This window comes from Oryzias latipes, chromosome 13 (genome assembly GCF_002234675.1).
Source record: "Oryzias latipes chromosome 13, ASM223467v1".
NCBI classification, from domain to species: Eukaryota; Metazoa; Chordata; class Actinopteri; order Beloniformes; family Adrianichthyidae; genus Oryzias; species Oryzias latipes.
This window is the reverse complement of record NC_019871.2, coordinates 31,791,564-31,807,023: the sequence shown is the minus strand read 5'-3', so window position 1 is coordinate 31,807,023 and position 15,460 is coordinate 31,791,564. Positions and strand designations below refer to the sequence as shown.

General features: G+C 39.7%; 1 protein-coding gene and 1 long non-coding RNA gene across 3 annotated transcripts in view; one reads left to right on the top strand and one right to left on the bottom strand.

The window, feature by feature from the left end:
• The first annotated feature begins 4,119 nt into the window (after positions 1–4,119).
• pik3cb (phosphatidylinositol-4,5-bisphosphate 3-kinase catalytic subunit beta) overlaps positions 4,120–15,460 on the top strand; it is a 66,352-nt gene continuing 55,011 nt past the window's right edge. Inside the window, exon 1 of the mRNA XM_011483050.3 lies at positions 4,120–4,334. The gene's annotated coding sequence lies outside the window, so the exon portion shown is untranslated. The remainder of the gene's footprint in view (positions 4,335–15,460) is intronic.
• Positions 4,347–13,451, bottom strand: LOC110016271. 2 transcript variants are annotated; one of them, XR_002291595.2, is made up of 4 exons: positions 11,236–13,451; positions 9,604–9,699; positions 7,233–7,406; positions 4,347–6,133 (listed from the first exon to the last, which is right to left on the bottom strand). It is a non-coding gene; the product is annotated as an uncharacterized LOC110016271 (long non-coding RNA). The 2 variants fall into 2 exon arrangements; XR_002291596.2 differs by having other exon boundaries at positions 11,338–13,451.

Here is a 15,460-nt window from a genome sequence, read left to right as displayed (position 1 = left end):
TATTGACTTTTATTTTGAATTATGAGACACATATGCTTCCATATAACCGATCAGCTTAGCACCTGCCCATATTAAACCTGTAACAACAAACGTGATGAAATTGTATCAAACCCCAAAGGAAGTGGTGGGTTTCTAATCAACTGGAAAACAGTTGGGATCTATTTGGAGGAGGACACTGCTGCTGTTGCCAGACCTCCTTTAAGTGCAGCTAATCCAACATCTCTGAGTGAACCTATCGTTAAACCCTTTAAAGAAAAGTTGACTCCTTCAAAACAGACTTGATTTTTAATGAAACCATTTCTTTTGCATAATTAAAAATAAAAGTTAAAAATAATTTGTGTGTTTCTGTTATGGATTAGTGAAAATAAAAAAGAAAACACGACATTTCCATTCTTTCACAAAAATTGCATCACTTTTACATTTCTTCCAGTTTAGAACCAAAGTTTTTAAAATGCTGCAACCTTCAATGACCTAATCATCAACCAAGGCAACAACCACATTAGAGGTGTTTGTGTCCAACTGTTCAACAAAGTCCCCATGATCGTGATCAGAATCATTGCTCAGATGAGATGCACAGAGAAGATGATGAGGCGTCCCATTCTACTGGGGCTGACATGAGTGAAGAAAGCTGCACTCGTGGTATCCTGGTAGAATTGAACAATTTAAGATTATGCTGTCACAAATTTGTTTTATTTTCACAGAGAGAAGTTACTATTTTGAATCCAGGCTCTCTCTCTGCTACAGTTTGCATGTTCTGCTCGTGGGTGCAGGGCTTTTCCCCCCAGTCTCCCAAGCTTCCACAGATTTTTACATTTAATATGTTTGTTGGTTCATACCATTAGTAATTTAAATATTCCTGTTCCTATTAGAGTTTGGAATTTTTATCTATAAGACATTTTAGGATGTTATTTGGCAATAAGTAGTTACCGGTATATGCTTTATATGATATTTGATATTTTACTAGATTCTGCTCACTCATTTTGAGTGTATAAAATGTTGGCTAGTTTTCTCTAAGTCTACCACTATGTGCATGTCAACAGAACAGGCAGACGGCTGGATCCAAATGCAGCAGGTTCAGTAGCTCAACTAAAAGTCCACAGAGCTAAATCAGGCTCAGGCAGGCAGGCAGGAGTCGATCACAGGCAAGAGATCATCAGAGGAGAGACAGAGTAGGCAAGATCCAGGCGAGAGTCGGGGCAGGCAGCAGGCAGGCAGCAGGCAGGCAGCAGGCAGGCAGCAGGCAGGCAGCAGGCAGGCAGCAGGCAGGCAGGCAGCAGGCAGGCAGCAGGCAGGCAGCAGGCAGGCAGCAGGCAGGCAGGCAGCAGACGTCAGGCAGGCAGGCAGGCAAACAGGGTCAGGAAGCAGATCAGATCCAATTATAACACTGTAATGAAGGCAGAGTGGCACAAACAATACTTCACATTGAGCTGAGCTCAGTGCAGTGCTATAGTATGCTGTGGTTGATTGAATGAATGAGAGTCAGGTGTGTGGCATCCAGGTGTGGCTAGAACTCTGTCTCCCCCACTGGTGATAAGAGGGGGAGGCAGAGTTCTGACTTCTGACAGTGGATGATCCAGACCTTTTGTATTATGTAAACTCACTTCATTTCAGTAGGTGAGCACCAAGAAACAGTATAATGAATTATAATCTAGAAAGTGTTTAACTTTGATATTTTGAGACTTTCTTTTTATGTCTTATGTGTGTTTTCAATGGTAGGTTTGCTGTCAATTATTGTTCCTAAAAGCTTTTTTCTTTTACATTTTCAATTGAAAAGTTATTTTTGTGTTTTTTTTGTTGAAAATGTCCTCATGGTTTCCAAATATCACTTTTTTCTCTCCAAACTGTTACAAATTTTCCTGAAGACTGTTGGAGTTTTGCCGTCTGCTTCCTATTGCCTTCCTCTGTGATGGCGGAAATAAGCTCCAGGTATCCTTGTGACCCACTCAGGATGAAGCAGGGATACTGTTTACTGGATCCAAATTAAATCACAGGACACACCTAAACAGTATGAATGACTGTCCCGACAATTTTTCTTGCTGCAATTTTTCCTTTGCGATGCAGTTCAGCTTTTATAAAAACATTTTTTGAATCGCTTTTGAGTTTACTGTACCTATAAAGTCAGTTATTGTCACTAAACGCAGTAATCACAATCAAACACAAGTGTAGTGAGGAAAATAGGCCATATAAATGAAAGAAAAGTCAACAAATTTTGAAGGCATGTCCATCCTTCCTCCTTCTTAATCCGCTGAATCCTTTTCGGGGTCACAGGGTTGCAGGGGGCTGTCCAAGTGGTCCGACCCGGACAGGTCACCAGTCTGCCATGGGGCCTGTGCATGTTTGTATTTTACAAAGGTCAATTCTGGGGATTACAATTTCAGTCATTAAAAAGAAAATGTACAGTAAGCCTGTAAGTATTTGAACTCCCTGTCATTTTGCAAGGTCTCCCCCTTGGAAATCATGGAGGGGTCTGACATTTTCATCTTAGCTGCATGTCTACTGTGGGGGACACACTCTAAAAATAACAATCTGGGAATCTCATTGTGATTTTTTAATTGTTTATTTCTGTGCTACAGCTGCAAATAAATATTTGAAGACTTGAGAAAATCCATGTTAATATTTGGTACAGTAGTTTCCTGCAATTTTCCACTGGTTTTTCACACACTGCAGCAGGGATTTTGGCCCACTTCTCCACACAGATCTCCTCTAGATCACTCAGGTTTCTGGGCTACACTTCTAAAGATTTTCTATGGGGTTGAGGTCTGCAGACTGGCTAGAACACTCCTGAACCTTGATATGGTTCTTATGGAGCCGTCCTTGGTTCTCCTGGCTGTGTGCTTTGGGTCATTGTCCTGATGGAAGATCCAGCCGTGACCCATCTTCAATGCTCTAACTGAGGGAAGGAGGTTGTTCCCCAAAACCTCTCAATACATGGCCTGGTCATCCTCTCCTTAAAATAGTGCAGTTGTCCTGTTCCGTGTTCATGATGCTACCACCCCCATGCTTCACAGTAGAGATGGTGTTCTTGGGATGGTACTCATCATTCTTCTTCTTCCAAACATGGCGAGTGGAAGTAAGACCAAAAGTCTTGTATAGGGGGACACATGTCTTTGTGCAGCTAAACCACCTCATACAGGTGCTTCTAATTGAGGATCATAAGTGGAGTGGACATGCACTGTTTAGAGGGGGACTAACAGGTCTTTAAGGGTCAGAATTCTGGCTGATTGACAGGTGTTCAAATACTTCAAAAAAAACATACAATGTGATTTCTGGGTGTTTTTGATGATGTCTCTCACAGTGAACATGCAGCTAAAATGAAAAAGTCGGAGGACTTGCAAAATCACAGGGAGTTCAAATACTTATTTGCCTCACTGTTTCTGAGATAGAACAAAAAACTTTCCATGACTCAGAAGCCTTCACATAGAAATCCATTTTTGTTGTCATCAAATATTTCCCTTTTAATTTTTGAGCACACTCTGGCAAATGACTGTATTGGTTTTTATTCTTATTACTCATAATCACAGATAATAGGGGTTGTGTCCTGTCGTAGTCCAATCACTGGGCTGGTAATCAATCTGATCACTAGATGGAACCAAAGATCTGTCCTTTTCCTTAAGACCGTTTTTAAAATGTGCAGACTTTTCAGTCCATTCAGACACACTAACGAAGTAGAGAGTCGTTTTTCTGTACAGAAGGTTTGGGGTCAACACATTTATCACATCCACACATTCAAAATTAGACTGTCTCGTACTTGTTCTGCTTTAGGTAACTCCGGAAGCGCGATAAGAATGCGTTCTTCACAATAGAAGCCCCTGGGAGGGGCATTGTTCAGGGTAGGATTTGGACAGTTTAATTGAAGTACTGCTGATGTGTTTAGGGTCTCTTTAGAGAAAAACAGCAGTTGTTATTCCTGTTTTTAAATGTGTGGGTGTGTCAAAAGAAGTTTTAAATTGACATAAGAACACGCGCAGACCTATAAGTTTATTGTTATTATTCAGCCATGAATGAGGGCTTTTATTTTGAAGGCCGTGACCGGATGTTGAGTCGTGCAACAGGCGTCGGAGTTTTACGACAGCGGTGGTAACTGGGGGCAGCGGAGGGAGGGAGGGAGACACAGCGGCGGTTCGTCTCCTGAAGCAAAACAGGAAGCGTCCCGCGCCGGTGCTTGTTCACCTGCGAGCTGTGTCCTGCCTGCCGGAGGGCCGTTGAGCTGCGAGTTATTCCCAGGGCGGACACCTCCGACACTGAACGGCTCCATGATGAAGACGCAGCAGAAATAACTTTTTACGGCGTCACGTCCTTTCTTTAGCGACCTGACAGCAGGGAGAAACAGAAAGGTAGGTCCTCACCTTGTTGTTTTCTTCCAGAATGTCACTCAAAGTCCGTTAATTGCCCCAATGGGGCGGGTTAATATTTTAACTTGACAATGGAAGATACATGACTAAAGTAACTAACAACACGTTGAACCTTTGAAACATTACAACATCCTGTAGGAGAAGAACACTATTAATGAGGCGTTAATTAACAACAATTCATTTAGAATTCTGAAGCCTCGTCAAACACAGAGTACTTCTAAACTGTAGGACAGGTAGTTTCTGGCTGAGACAGCCTAAATCAGGTCAACAGCAGACTCGGTTCGGTGCTGCTTTCACACCAGAACGGAATGCAGCGTTCCGGAGTGACTCCGCATCCATCCACCGGGGTGGATCAATGTGCTGTCGGTCACTCTGTCAGTGCTGTGGATCATGGAGACGGGCTTTCATCTGGATTCCTGCGGCTTTAGGACTATAATATTCGGGTTTCTAGTGTCGTCATTCGGCTGTGACGGAGTGTCCGTTCTGCAGCGGAGAAATGGTCCGAAACCGGAGGAGATGAAGAGGATGTGAAACCAAACATTTACTCTTCCTTCTGGGCTGTGGACATGATCTGACTTTTATTTTGAAAGAGGCCAGTTTCTCTCTGTTCAGAAGGTTCAGAAAAATCCCCCTTATTTATGTTTTTGAAGCCATCTATGTACACAGTGTGGCTTTTAAACTTTCCCAACATTTAAATTATGCTAGTGTTATATTTTTCTATACAGAACATTTCTTTTGGCAGCAGCAAACACACGGTCCTTTCAAAATAAAATAGAGCTTGTTAAAACAGACCCTCCCTCTGCAGTAAATTCAAAAGGGAAAGAAAGTTAAATATGGTATTTTCTACCCATAAGACTTTGGTGTAAGTTCATTCTTTTTCTCCTTTTATCATTGATAATAAACATGAAAAGATTGTTGTAGAATCCAATAAAGAAAAAGACATCTATACATGTAAAAGCACTTCTATTCTTTACGAGCTTTACCTCTGAATGACTCTACAGTGATCAGACTGCATTGTTCTCTGTAGGTTCATGCAGAAATGATAGAATGAGGATGTGCCGTGCATTAAAACTGGACTTTTAAGGGGAAATGACATCTTATTCAAACAGTTGCATCAATAATTCTAAGTCATTACAACTGAGATTTTAAGTTCTTTTGATCTATAAAGGAACCACGTGATTTGGAAATAAAACCAAAGCTGTTTGTACCGTAAATATGTCAATGCATGCTTCAACTCTGTGACAGCACTCAATGCTGACTTTCCTGTTCTGGATGCCTCATTAAGGTTTGTGCTCAGATGATGGATTTAGCACACCAACAACATTTGTGGTTTGTCTGATTGATCCATCCAATAATCTGGACGGAAACTTGAAATTTCTCAGAGCATCACCGTTACACAAGCATGACAAATAAGTATGTATGCTTTTTTACCAAGTTACCCACTTTTACACAGAATTAGGACAAGAAATGAAAAGGAGGCATGGCAACACTGTGACTACATGAAGTGACACAGCCTCCCATTCACAGAGCTGTTACAGAGCTGATGGCAAAGGAAATGCCTCCTCGGTGTGTCTGTGGATGGTCACACACATCTTTTCTCTGGATTAGCTCCCCTGCCTCTCCACCCCCTCCTGTTGTAGGTGTCAGCTCTCACAGTTTGTTACAGAAGGCAGTCGTGCATCACAACACCACACCGTCCCGTCCTCTCCGTCACACAGAAGGTCTCACCGATGGGTCGGTTCAGTCTTGAGGAAGCACTGATGGAACGTCATGGAGTCTGTCTAAAAGACAGAAAGACAACGTTGTGCACAAATTAATAATCTGTGGACAACTTTGCAGGGGAAAAATGACGACAACATGTAGTATTATGTTTAACATGTCTTTGTTTTAAATATGGAATTTCCCGTTCGTCACCGGGTCAGAGGCAACTCCATCGAGTCCCGAGACATTGATCGTTCAAATTTACGCATGAATATTAAACTAAAAGGACAGAACTTATTAGAATGACCCCATAATAGTTTAGCCATTACCAATCGAGTTCATGTTCTCTCTGATTTCATGTTTATTATACAGTTACCGGTCTGAGGCCCACTAAGACGACTGTTGTTGTATTGTTGTATTGTTGTTATATTGGGCTGTATAAATAAACTTGAATTGAATAACAGGGAAATGATCTTTCTACTATCTGCTGCCTGCTCAGGGGTTTTAGTTTTATCATTCTCTTATTATGATCCCTTTTTTTGGTGAACATGGACTTTTTTTTTTTTTTTTACACCTAATAAGAGGGATGTCTGCTGCTCTGCCGGGCCCGGGGCATTGTCTATTTGATCAGCTTCTCTCAGCTGGCAACAAAAAATGTGGCAGGACACGGCTGCTATAATCTGTTTTTTTTTTTTATTTAACAGGGCTATGGTATTGAGATAATTTCCCTTCCAGGGGATCGATCCCACTCTAAAACGTCTAGTTGTGTTTTAGTTTAATAAATGAGGATCAGAGTGCATGCTCACTCGGTTCAATCAATGTTTCGGGATTCGATGCGTACGCCTGTGACCCCGAGACGTATTTTTAACAGTTTGTAAACAGGGGAAATTTCGTATTCAAGACAAGTCAAGTCGTCTGCAAAACAAAGACGAATCATATTCAAAACAGTCACGTCAAATGTAAAACTAAATGTTGTATTCAAAATTTTAATTTTAAGTTGTGCACAAAATACTCATTTGTGGATAATTTTGTATTTATTCCTGCGTTTCTTACAGTTGTCTAACCACATAAAGGATCTTCAAAATGTTCCCGCAGCATTTTAAAGATTCTCACCTCCTCAGGAGGTACAGCTTACTCTACTGTTTTTGTTTTTTGTAGACATGATCAGTGTTCACTGACCAGTCCAGGTTGTCTTTAACCAGCAGGTTGAGATACTTGTATCTGTGTCTCTCGGGGGATTTTAGCTGGAGTAGGTTGAGATGACTTCTAGGGGTGGCGTCCTTCAAAGTGGTCTGATACTCCGCCTTCATGCAGCAACAATAGTTGAGCTTCTTCACAGGACAGAGTTTGATGCTGTTTAGGGTGGGGATGAAAAGATACAAAGATGTATCGAAAAATTAACCGAGCACTGAGGGTCACATTAGTATCGGTTGAAAACCACAGATATGAACAAGATAACATTAGTAAAAAGGTATAAAATTCATCGAGAAGTAAATCATTCTTTTGGTAACTATGTCAGTTTGTCTTCCTGTCGTGCTCTCTGTGTCTTTCTATGTACATGTCATGCATAAAAACATCCAATCACGAACTTGCTTCTACCAAGTCGCGTCAATTACAATTGGCTGAAGGTAAACCACAGAGAGAGATGTGTGCACTAAACCAATTATAAGCCTTTTTTTTTCTCCAAACAACCACAAGAACAAAAGTCTAAAAGACCCAAAATGTTTGAAGCTGTGATGTCAGACATTTTGTTTGGGTTGCCAGTAAAAAGAAAGAGTTTCTCTATTTATGCTTTGAAATGCCAAATCAATAATACGCATTTAGATCGTATTCATCATTCAAAGAATTGGACTTTACTGTATCACCATAGAGTGAGTTGGATCTCTTGTGTATTTAGATGTGAATCATGTTAGAGGGAAAGACCCCTACTTTAGGGGGTATAGTAGAGTGCCCAATTATCCCCCCTGTGGCACCCCCGTGCTGCTGGTCACTGTATCAGATGTACCGGAGCCCAGCCTGATGGGATAATCCATGATCGGGACACAAATGGGTGGATTAACCTGCACCGTGGTTTAGTTTATCCTTCAAGTGCAGAGACTGTATGTTATTAGATGTACTGGAAAACCCTCACAGCCCTGCTCTCCCCATCTGTTCTTCAAAGTCCTGACTATTCTAAAAAACTAACTGAAGGTTCAGATAGGTTCTTGTTTGTTCATCACGAGTCACATAATAATGAAACACCAGTAACTCAGCTATGTTAATGGATATGCATGCAAGGGCCAGAAATTGCGTTTAGCTCGTTTGACTGATCATAAGCTATGCTCTGCTTGTTTTCTTCCTTCCTCTGGTTCTTTCCATCCTCTCATCCCTTTTCTGCAACGTCATCTGTTCATTGGAAGCTTTAGTTTCTTCACATTTTTACCCATAATCTGTTCTCTTTTTTGTATTTAAGGTGGTCTCCTGCCGAGCGGCATCTTTCGTTCTGCTGTTACATTCTCAAAACAGTGATTCCTGATTAGGCCTGCACAATATACCGCAAATTTATCGCTGTACAATAATATGCATACCGCAAAAGACGGCGAAAATCGCAATAAATGGTTACCTTAAATGTGCTAAAACAAACTCAGCTTGAAATATTGAACAAATGAAATAAATCCCTTTATGCATTTAACCAATCGGAAGGACCCGTTTACGTTGTTGACCAATCAGATGAGCCCTTTTATGTTTGATGTTTGCCTCCTACGTCGACAAGGGTCATTTGGAGTATAATTTTTATACTGTTGCAGTGAAATGGAAATGATGTTTTTGGTTGTTTTGCTATTTGTTTATATACCGCAAATTATATCGTTATCGCAATATTAATCACCAATATCGCGAGTTTTCCTCATATCGTGCAGCCCTATTCCTGATGATATAATTTTCCAGTTGATTTGATGTAAACAGTAGGTTTTTCTAATCGGGTTCAGTTCAGGTTGCGGCGAGTCATACTGTCCCTGTTCTTTTATATAAATTCACATGGTCTGTATACAAGGAAATGGTGGTTGATTTTGTAAGTGCTTGCATGTTTCTGTTCAGTAAGCCACATTAGTTCCTCCCACTCATCATAGATCTCATTAAGAGCAAAACTTTGATCAGTTTACTTTCTATCTGTTGCCTCTTCAAGGAGGTGGAGTCTGTGACGACCTCAGCACAGGAACAACAGTTGACACTTGGCTAATACTTGTACAAGTTTTATCACTACTTACAAAAAGTATTAAAATTTGATATGGGATATCCTATGTTCTGTCTAAACAGCTAAAAGTAAGCTTTGCTTTCATCTAATTTGGTATTCTCTAATTTTATTGTCTAGTTCTGCAGTATCTGACGTTCTTCAGCTGCAGCTGAATATAGCACACAACTGCAGACAGAAAATAAAGTTCCTCATTAATTTAGCAGGACAGTGTTCCCTTGTTCATCGCTGGAGTTATGTTTTGAAAATAATGTATGATAGGGGAAATCAGCAAAGGAGGATCACAGCTGTTTCAAGGCTGTAAAACTCCTCACTACACACCTTATTCACTTTTATTCTTTTTTTTAGACAGCTATGGAGCTCTGGTTTCACACCCCGTACACCCAATCAGGAAGGAGAACACTCAGAAACAATGTGCTGTAAAAGAAGAAGACAAAAAAACAACACAAAAACACACAAATTAACATATCCATGAAACGGCGAGACTGTGAAAGGTGATCCGTGATATAGTGAGGGACCAATGTATGGCTACACATGTCTATATTGGTTTTGTGTTGATGAAACGGTCTCTATTTTTTATTAATGTCATTCTAATCAAGTTCTGAATGGGCGAGCCTGTGCAGAGATGTCAGGTCCACTCCGAGGTAGACTTGGAGAGCACTGATAAGGAGAACTGACGTCACTCAGCACACATCCACCAACAATGTAGCTATTTTCTACAAGCCACATTTAGTCCCAAAACTGGCCTCTCAGAGAAACTGTGTGCGAATGAAAGCAGGACCGTAAGTGAGTGACCTTTATCAGCCAGTTGACGTCTGTTTTCTAAAGAAGTGGGTTGCATAATCCCTTAGTAATGTGAAAAGTTTTCTTAGCAAAGATTTGATTGTGGATTGATTCATTTTTTGTGGACTGCAGATGAAATCATCTTTGGGTCGAGTGGGGACAGAGGAGGATAGGCCCCAACTCTACAAACAGTAGTCTAATAGTCTCATTAATACATAGTTCAAATCAGGTGAAGGGAAAAACATGCATTCTACTAATATTGCCACTCTAGCTTTACATCCTGCATGTGTTTGTTGTCTGATCAATAATATTTTCAGAGCGTATTAAAAGCCATCAGTGCAGGGAGCTGCTTGAAACATGATTCCACACTAGCAGAAAGGGAAACCTTTGTGAGATGTCGGCTTAGAAGTCTTAGACGTCTTTTTGTTGTTGTTGTTATGCAATACAGACAAGTTTAGTCCCAGGATGTGGAGTGTAAGGCAGTGCTCATTTTTGATTGTAAACTTAACTTTGTGACAACCAAACATAATGGATTTTCTTCTTTCTGAGTCATTATTTTGTAGGCACCAGGGAAACCAGGTAGTGTAGACCTGCCACCAAAGTACTTTAGCGTTTTCATTTTTCTAGGCAAATTTTTGGCATTTAGTTTGAGTTTTAAAGAATCTTGAGCATGCCATACAGGAAGATAGAAATGTAAATAAATAGGAAAACAAGTTTCAAAATAAGACAGTTAATACATCTAAAAAGGTGGAAATGGGAGAATCAGTTTGGAAAAGAATCCTTCCCAGCTGGATGTTTCTTTTTCAGTGGTAATCAACCCTGTAAGCTATAGTTTTATCAGCACTTTCTATGTGTTTCAGATTTGCCTTTTGTTTTTTTGTCCTGCACATTGAGTCTATGGTCAGAAGAACCTTTCTTGCTCTGATACCTTCTCCTTGCTAATCCTAATTTCTTTATGACATTTTTTTTATTGCAAGTTATTCAAGTTATGAGTTGACCAATCAGATGCCTCAGTAAAAGCATGTGGTCTCACGTCGAACTTTTGAAATGTTTGAAATTCTCCCAAGGCTGCTTTCTAGTGGTAGGGGTGTAGACCTCCAACAAGCTCACTCCTGATTGGCGAGTCTGGTTGCCAAAGTAACCGACTGACTCAGACCACTCAGTACTTACTGAAGATGGTTGGCCATGTCGTTGCGGCGTCCGTATTGCAAATAACTGGCGACTGAATTAGTTTCATTTGGTTGGAGCCAGAAGTGATGATGTCACACTCACTTGGTCCAGTTGTCAATGGTTCTTCTCCCAAAACCAACCGTAAAGAAGATTCCGATCATTTGTGGTCCTCCTATCTGTTTGTGGAAGTAGCTTGTTTTCAAAAAACCATCAACATCTTTTTAAGGATATTTGTTTGGACTCAAATGCCGGTTCTGTTGTCTTTGTGTTAAGAAAAAGTCCTGTGTGTTGCAACTGTCTGCAGTATCGTCTTCCTTTTCTCTCTTTGCCCCGTCTCTCCTACTCGCTCACACCTCCTGCTGTTTGACTTTCAAAGTAAGCACTTTTGGTTGCAGAAGACTTGCATAACATCCTCCTGGAGAACAGCATGTAACAGAGACAGCAAATCCCTTTTCATTCCAACAGAGGTAATTGTTCATCAAAGGGGAAAACACAGTGTGTGTGTGTTTGTGTGTGTTTAGGTAGAGGCAGAAAAAGTGTGGTTAGATGTGTGCACTGTGTTTTTCTTTTTTACCAACTGCGCCACCAGCTTTTACAAACAAATGTGCTTTGCACAAACGTCTGTGCTGTAACTGTACTGATCAGATAAATACATGAGGAATACAAGAATGGAATTTTACCACAGCGGGGAATGCAGCTGACTGACTGACAGAGCAGAGAGCGTCCCATCGGATTTTTGTTCCACTGCAGGCTGAGACCTGCCAAGGAATGTGAAGACGACGAGGATATGAACAGAGGGAAGCTAGAGAAGCAGCGCAAAAATATTCAGGACTCTGCATTTTCATGCAGCCAAACCTTTGAGTAGGGACGAATGCATCTACTTAATTTTTACAGCCAACGCCTGAAACCCCTCCACAGACATCTACCACTCTGAAGAGTTAATCATGCTTCCTCCAAACAGAACTCAACTTGTTTCAAGCATGTGGAGAGTGAAGAAGAGAGTCACTTGCAGAAACCATCCTGTCATTGGCATTTGTAGGACCTGCAGACTCGTCCCGCATGACTGAGATGCTCTGGTACAGTGTTGTCCCTAAGTCAAGCCATCACTGTAGACAGTTGATTGACACCTCACTCAGCATCTCAAAAATGCAGTTGGACAGATTTATTTTTGATCAAAATGTTTGCAGGGATTTTGAATTTGCTTCTTTATTTGTAATTTAGACCTAGGTCAAAGCAAAAAAGACATTTTTTTGTCTTTTGATGTAATTCACATACTGTTATTAGATTCTAAAGGGGTGAAAAGCAGCTTTGCGCTGATGTGCAACCCATTACAGTAGTGAAGTGTTTACAAAATCAACCTAAATCAGCGGATTGGGTTGTGGAGGAAAGCAGCTTTTGGTCGCGTGATTGGTCAAAGAGTCATGGTAGGTCAAAGAGCGTGTGTCTGTAGGGGTCAGCGGCGACAACAACCAACATTTCTTATCTGCATTAAAAATAGCCTAACAGAAGAGAACTGGCTCCTATTTAGGATGAAATCCAATAGAACCAAAGATTTATTGAGATGAAAGATTTCATGGATGTTTAAATGCTTTAGACAGGCAGCGTCTTGGTTAATAAAGGCTACACATGCTGATCAGGATTATGTGGATCGCTTTCACATTTGGAATTCCAAAACTTTCATGCTTTTATTGTTTTTAAGTATTCAGTATGAAAAACTATATATATATTTTAAATGAATACTGCATATTTACATGGGAGCAAACTGAGCAGTGAGTACAATTCAGAAAGGAGAACTAACACTTCAAGTGATTTTACAACAGATGGGGACGATCACTTCTGCTGTAAGCAACAGTACTCGCATGATCTTTTCTTCTTGAGACATTTTCTTGAATTCCCCAATTCGAATGTAACATTGGTACATTCCATAGTGACTGCAACACAGGAGCAGCTGTTTCAACCATTAGCATTTAAAAAAAAAATCTAAACTGGACAGGTTTTCTCCTGTTTTGTAGTGATTTATCCACTTTGGTTCTAAACTCAGTGCAGTCTCTAGTGTTGGAACCAAAGGTGGAGAACACAGTGTCAGTGACATTTATTCTTTATGAACGTTTAAATCATTATTACAAAGTAGGGGTGCAACAGATCACAAAACTTAGGGTTCGGATCGTGTCACCGTTTTAGAGGCACCGTTAGGATCAATTAGTAAAAAAGAAAAACAGGACAAAATATAAAAGCTTATAGTTTATTTTTTTATAGCTTCAAAACATATTTAAAAAACATGATATACTTAAAAGCATATACACACACATATATAAATGTTCTACACACATATAAAATATTTTCTCATTGAGGCCTATTTATATAAAAAAAGACTAACGACATCTTTGAAATCAAGATATTCAAGATGCTTTTATATAAAAATCCAAGTGCATTTGGGTTTTTTAATTTGTCATTTATTTGCAGGATTGTCACAAACAACTAAATATTTCAAATAAAAGAAAACAATTAAAAAAATCTGACCCAGACAAGGTGAAACAAAAAGATTTCACTTTTAAGTAAAGACATCTATTACTAGTGTGTAAACAATAATTGTAATTGTGTCAAACGTGCTGTTACCACCTTTTCTTAATTGTGTGTGTACTTTTTTGTTTCTTGTATTTTGAGTGTTGTGTATTGTGTGACAGTTCTTTTTGTATGTGTGAAGATTTTTTATGTTTTGTTTCAGGTGCTCTGGATTGGTGCAGACTAATCAGAAATCATGTTTTCACAATGTTGGATATTCAATTTTCTAACATTTTAGTTGTCTTTTCTACCAGTCAAAGTGATTTTACACTCAACCTGCATTACAGATGGAGATGGTCACTTTTATGTACAAGAATTCGCCATGCTGTCTGTCTGTTAAAGACATATCTGAAAAAAATCCTTTTTTAAAGGCGGAAAAACATTAATCAGGATTTTGAAGTTTCTTGTAGACCAAAAATGACAAGAAATTCCACTTAGACACGGATTAATTTTATCCTTTAAATCTGAAGTGCCCGCCTAACTGTCTGAGCTCACATTTTACACACATTTGATGCTTTATTGTCAAAGTTGTGGATGTAAAGTATCATCACTTTTTTTAACATTAACAAATGTTTGTAGAACTTTGTTGTATTTTCTGAAACAATATTTTTCCAAATGTTCTAAATATGTTTAAGTAAATTTGCACAGTATTACAGTCGGCGTAATACCTCGCTAAAAGTCACTAGTAAGATGATTGTTGTTGGAGTGTGTCTTTGCACACCGACCGTTATTGCAGAAGTGCGGCAGAACTCGCAGGGCTTTGATTGACACATTTCAAATGTACTTCTATTAAGAAAAACACAATATAAACATTTACAGGAAAATGTGTATCTCTGATGGCAACTGTGGAAAGAAAATGCAACCAAACCTTTATTCTTCTGGATCACTTTACTTCCTTGTACTTCTTTGTACTTTCTGTAGAGTTGAATCTGCTGAACATTTGAGCATTAATACTTTTGTAATGATTCTTAAGTATATTCCTGTTAAGTGAAGGCTAAATTGACACTGAGTTGGATTTCAGGTAAAACTAGTAAAAGAAAAATCACTTGATAGCATCTGTTGAGGAGTTGGGAAAAACATTAAATTCAAGTCAAATTCTGTTATAGCCTGTAGCATGGCCCCCATCTATACCAATAGTCATGCAAAATTAGCAATTATAAAGGCTTTTTTTAGAGCTTTAAAGTCCCCCTCTGAACATCTTTTAAACTATTTTTAAAGCGTTCCCAGTGGTCTTTTAATTATGAATATGCTGGTTTTAGACCAAATCAAGAAACTGTTGTTTTCTAGGACATAGATTCTTCAGTGGCTGGAGTTTATCTGAAATTTGGCTCTGAGAAATGGGCCAGACCGTTGGTGCAGAGCAATCCTGGCTGCCCCTGGATGCATTTTTAACTGAATTTTCTTCCATGCTCCATCATGAGAAGAATGACACAAGAGTTAAAAACACACTTTCATGTAAATGGGTCTGAAAAAAAGTTTAGAAAGTCTTGTAGATCCTACACTTTCATTTGTTCTCTCGTTTGTAACTTGTCTTTCTTTTCCCCTATGAACGTTATTTTGACATTTTCAGGGCCATGGGTTGTCATTTGAACATTCCGCTACAGTATGCCGGGCTGGACCTTTGCTCTGCCGGCAGACGGGACGTAACTGATTTACAGCTTCA